Below are 6,289 nucleotides of genomic sequence, written 5' to 3' on the forward strand. Positions count from 1 at the left end.
ATTATTTAAAGATAGCACATGAAGTATTTACTTGGAATGGCAGAGAAATACCATGTGCTAGGTAGGTATGGTGGACACAAATGGCATAGTTTTTGGCTCAAGGATTTTTGGATGCACGAGAAGTAATCCCTCTCAATACAAGGCTTAGGCTAGCAAGGTTGTTTGAAGCAAACTCAAGTATAAAACGGTGCAGCAAGACTCACATATGAACATATTGTAAGCATTATAGGACTTTACATCATCTTCCTTGTTGTTCAAACACCTTAACCAGAAAATATCTAGACTCTAGAGATCAATCATGCAAACCAAATTTTAACAAGCTCTATGTAGTTCTTCATTAATGGGTACAAAGTACATGATGCAAGAGCTTAAACATGATCTATATGAGCACAACAATTGCCAAGTATCAAATTATTCAAGACATTATACCAATTACCACATGAAGCATTTTCTGTTTCCAACCATATAACAATGAACAAAGCAGTTTCAACCTTCGCCATGAACATTAAGAGTAAAGCTAAGAACACATGTGTTCATACACAACAGCGGAGCGTGTCTCTCTCCCACACAAGCATGAATTTATTCAAACAAAACAAAAACAAACAGACGCTCCAAGTAAAGTACATAAGATGTGACCGAATAAAAATATAGTTTCAATAGAAGAAACCTGATAATTTGTTGATGAAGAAGGGGATGCCTTGGGCATCCCCAAGCTTAGACGCTTGGGTCTTCTTGAAATATGTAGGGATGAACCACGGGGGCATCCCCAAGCTTAGACTTTTCACTCTTCTTGATCATAGTATATCATCCTCCTCTCTTGACCCTTGAAAACTTCCTCCACACCAAACTCGAAACAAACTCATTAGAGGGTTAGTGCATAATCAAAAATTCACATGTTCAGAGGTAACACAATCATTCTTAACACTTCTGGACATTGCCCAAAGCTACTGGAAGTCAATGGAACAAAGAAATCCATCCAACACAGCAAAAGAGGCAATGCGAAATAAAAGGCAGAATCTGTCAAAACAGAACAGTCCGTAAAGATGAATTTTTTAGAGGCACTGGACTTGCTCAGATGAAAATGCTCAAATTGACTGAAAGTTGCGTACATATCTGAGGATCACGCACGTAAATTGGCAGATTTTTCTGAGTTACCTACAGAGAACCCTGCCCAAATTTGTGACAGCAAGAAATCTGTTTCTGCGCAGTAATCCAAATCTAGTATGAATCTTACTATCAAAGACTTTACTTGGCACAACAATGCAATAAAATAAGATAAGGAGAGGTTGCTACAGTAGTAAACAACTTCCAAGACACAGATAAAAAATAAAAGTGCTGTAGTAAAATAAAACATGGGTTATCTCCCAAGAAGTGCTTTCTTTATAGCCATTAAGATGGGCTGAGCAATTTTCATGATGCACTCGTAAGAAATAAGAGTTGAAGCAAAAGAGAGCATCAAAAAGCAAATTCAAAACACATTTAAGTCTAACATGCTTCCTATGCATAGGAATCTTGTAAATAAACAAGTTCATGAAGAGCAAAGTAACAAGCATAGGAAGATAAAACCAGTATAACTTCAAAAATTTCAGCATATAGAGAGGTGTTTTAGTAACATGAAAATTTCTACAACCATATTTTCCTCTCTCATAATAACTTTCAGTGGCATCATGAACAAACTCAACAATATAAGTATCACATAAAGCATTCTTATTCACATGCATAAAAGTATCATTACTCTCCACATAAGCATAATCAATTTTATTAGTTGTAGTGGGAGCAAATTCAACAAAGTAGCTATCATTATTATTCTCATCATCAAATATAGGAGGTATAGTATCATCATAATAAACTTTATCCTCCATAGTAGGCGGCACCAGAAGACCACTATCATTATAATCATCATATATGGGAGGCATATCATAATCAACATAAACTTTCTCCTCAATACCCGGAGGGCTAAAGAGATCATTTCCATCAAAACCGACCTCCCCAAGCTTAGAATTTTCTATATCATTATCAACAATGGTGTTCAAAGCGTTCATACTAATATTACTACTAGCATGCAAATAAGGTTCCATAGGTTTTTTAATTTTCGCATTAAACCATTCATGTCTTGCCTCAGGAAATAGTTTAAAAAGCTCACAGATGTTTTCCATTATGCCTTACTAGTGTTTAACAAGAAACAAAAAGATGCAATTGCAGGATCTAAAGGAAATAGCTTCGAGCACACACACAACGGCAACAGTGCTAGGAAATAGCTTAGTAGTCGGAGGATGTGAATACCTTTTACCTTACCTCCCCGGCAACGGCGCCAGAAAAGTGTAGGGATTCGTTGCATAGAAAACAAAAAAATTCCTACCGCGAGAACGCAATCCAAGCCAAGATGCAATCTAGAAGACGGGAGCAACGAGGAGATGATCGAGACTCACCCTTGAAGAATTCCAAAGCCTACAAGATGAAGCTCTTGTTGCTGCGGTAGACGATCACTTGCCGCTTGCAAAAGCGCGTAGAAGATCTTGATCACGGCGCCACGATCGGGCAACACCTCCGTACTCGATCACACGTTCGGTGTTGATGAAGACGACGTCCTTCTCCCCGTTCCAGCGGGCAGCGGAAGTAGTAGCTCCTCCTTGAATCCGGCAGCACAACGGCGTGGTGGCGGTGGCGATGGAGAACTCCGGTGGAGCTTCGCTAAGCGTTGCGGGAGAGGTGGAGGAGAGGGGGCGGCTAGGGTTTGGGAGAGGGGGAGGTGGCCGGCCACTATGAGGGGTGCGGCCACAATGGCTTTGGTGTGGCCGGCCCCCTCCCCTTGCTCCTCATTATATAGGTGGAACACCCAAGAGTTGGTCTACAAGTCTTCGAATAAGACCCCAAACCAAAACCTTCCATATGACATGAAACCTACCCAAGGTGGGATTCCCACTTGAGGTGGGACTCCCACCTTTCCTTGGGAGGGGGTGGCCGGCCACCTTTGGTGGAGTCCACCTGGGACTCCACCCTCTAGGGTTGGCCGGCCATGGTGGTGGAGTCCCTCCGGGACTCCGCCTTCCAAAGTGATTTCTTCCGGACTTTTCTAGAACCTTCTAGAACCTTCCATAAATGCACCGGATCATTTTCAAACTTATAAAATGACTTCCTATATATGAATCTTATTCTCCGGACCATTCCGGAACTCCTCGTGATGTCCGGGATCTCATCCGAGACTTCGAATAATACTTCGAACTCCATTCCATATTCAAGTTCTACTATTACAACATCAAACCTTAAGTGTGTCACCCTACGGTTCGCGAACTATGTAGACATGGTTGAGATCTCTCTCCGACCAATAACCAATAGCGGGTGATACGTCCAAAACGTATCTACTTTCCCAAACACTTTTGCTATTGTTTTGCCTCTAATTTGTGTATTTTGGATGCAACTAACACGGACTAACGCTGTTTTCAGCAGAACTGTTCTGGTGTCTCGTTTTTGTGCAGAAATCCAACTTTCAGGAAAATCCTCGGAATTTATACAGAAGGCCCTATTTTCCCAGAATACTTACCGAGCCAGAAGGGCAAGTCCGGTGGAGGACCGAGGGCCCCACACCCTAGGGCGGCGCGGTCCAGGAGGGGGGCGCGCGGCCCTAGCGTGTGCCCCCCTCGGCCGGCCTCCGACGCCCTCCTTCGGACTACTTATTGCCTTCGACCTAAAAACGCACGGGAAGAAGTCGAAGTCGCCAGAAACCCTCCAGAACGCCGCCACATCGCGAAACTCCATCTCAGGAGCCAGAAGTCTCCGTTCTGGCACTCCGCCGGGACGGGGAATTGGAGGAGATCATCGCCATCATCACCACCGACGCCTCTCCATCGACCAGCCATGTTTCCCCCATCCATGTGTGAGTAATTCCCCCGCTGTAGGCTGAAGGGGATGGTAGGGATTGGATGAGATTGGTCATGTAATAGTATAAGATTGTTAGGGCATAGTGCCTAGTGTCCGTAATTGGTACTTTGATGATATTGTTGCAACTTGTTATGCTTAATGCTTGTCACTAGGGCCCGAGTGCCATGATCTCAGATCTGAACATGTTATTATTTCATCATGATATTCATTGTTTATGGTCTTACCTGCAAGTTGTATACACATGTCGCTGTCCGGAACCAATGGCCCCGAAGTGACAGAAATCGGGACAACCGGAGGGGATGGTAGTGATGTGAGGATCACATGTGTTCACGGAGTATTAATGCTTTGCTCCGGTACTCTATTAAAAGGAGTACCTTAATATCCAGTAGATTCCCTTGAGGCCCGGCTGCCACCGGCTGGTAGGACAAAAGATGTTGTGCAAGTTTCTCATTGCGAGCACGTACGACTATAATTGGAACACATGCCTATTGATTGCTTTGTACTTAGACACCGTTTTATTATTATCTGCAAATGCCCTGCTTGATTGTTACATGAGTTTCTCTCATCCATGCAACGCCCGTTCATCCGTCCCCGTGCCTACATTATTTTAATCCTGCTGTTTACTAGAATCACTGCTGCTGTCTTTGTTACTCTGCTGCTGTTATTTCACTACTGCTACTGCTATAAAACTGTTACTACTGATAAACTCTTGCGAGCAAGTCTGTTTCCAGGTGCAGCTGAATTGACAACTCCGCTGTTAAGGCTTTCAAGTATTCTTTGTCTCCCCTTGTGTCGAATCAATAAATTGGGTTTACTACCCGCGAAGACTGCTGCGATCCCCTATACTTGTGGGTCATCAAGACTGTTTTCTGGCGCCGTTGCCGGGGAGCATAGCTTTATTTGGAAGTTCACTTGGATTGATATTGTTCGCTGCAAATTCTCCATCATGGGTAAACCTCGCGATACTAAAGTCGCCATATTACCATCCACTACAAGAAAAAGGTACAACTCTGAGTACCTCTGCTGCTCTTGATTCACCATCTGTGATAAGTAAACTTATTTCACCACCACATGCTTGAAATGCTGATACTTCTGCTGAATCTGAAAATTCCTCTTATAATTTTGATGATGCTTCTGCTGTGCTTGATAATGATGGTTCATTAGGATCTTTTCTAGATGCTACAATTGCTAAGTCTAGACAAATTGAAAATACTGAAACTCCTAATGAAAATGCTGCTACACCTGTTAATTCACCTGAGTCTATTGAATATTCTAGTGATGATCTTGATGAAGATTATGTGGAACTTGATGATGATTTTATTGAAAAATGCAATGCTACTACTGATGCAAGAAAAATTAAAAAGTTGCTTGCAGAACATGCTGTTAGATATAAACTGTCTCCTGATCCTAAATTTGCCACATCTCCTATAAACATTAAGGATAAAGATTATGATTTTTCTCTTGATCTATCTCATATAGCTATTGTTGAGAAAACACCCTTTTGTGGTACTGAAAAAGAAAGTGCTGTTGAACACATGATTGAGCTATCTACTCTGAGTAGCTTGTTTTCTGATGATGTTAAGAAGCGTACTTACTTTGTTGCTAAAATCTTTTCATTCTCATTAAAGGATGACGCTAAAACTTGGTATAATAGTTTGCCACCTGATTCTATTAAAAGTCCAAAAGAATTGCTTGATGTTTTCTTCCGGAAATACTTTCCTGCTAGTGCTCAACATATTGCTTTGCAGAGAATTTATAATTTTGACCAGGAAGATGGAGAGAAATTATCTGAAGCTTGGGCGAGATTTTGCTCTCTTATTAGAGCTCGGCCTGAACATGATTTGGAAAAGCATGATTTACTTGATATATTTTATAGTGGACTAACCATTGAGTCTAGGGCATACCTGGATAGTTGTGCTAGTTGTGTTTTCAGGAAAAGAACTCCAGACGATGCTGAAGAATTATTGGCTAAAATAGGCCGGAATCATGATGATTGGTCTACACCTGAACCAACCCCGACACCGATATTGAAGAAGAGGGGTATGATTAAATTAAATGATGAAGATATGAGGGAAGCCAAGAAGTCTCTTAAGGAGAAGGGTATTAAACCTGAAGACGTGAAGAATTTACCTCCTATAGAAGATTTATGTAAGATAACTCCCCCTTCATCAATGATTGAGGTACACTCTCTTCAACGCTTTACTAGGGAAGATATTCCGTATTCGAAACCTCCTGCTCAATGCTTAGATGAGTTTGATAATTATATTGTTAAGCAAGAAAATTTTAATATGAGAGTAGAGAATCATTTAATGGAAAATTCTCGAGCTATTAGTGAATTGCATGGTATTGTGGAGAGAACCTCTAATGATGTTAAGATGCTTGTTAAACATTTTCATATGGTTCAAACTCA

Source organism: Lolium perenne, chromosome 4, assembly GCF_019359855.2.
Source record: "Lolium perenne isolate Kyuss_39 chromosome 4, Kyuss_2.0, whole genome shotgun sequence".
NCBI lineage: Eukaryota > Viridiplantae > Streptophyta > Magnoliopsida > Poales > Poaceae > Lolium > Lolium perenne.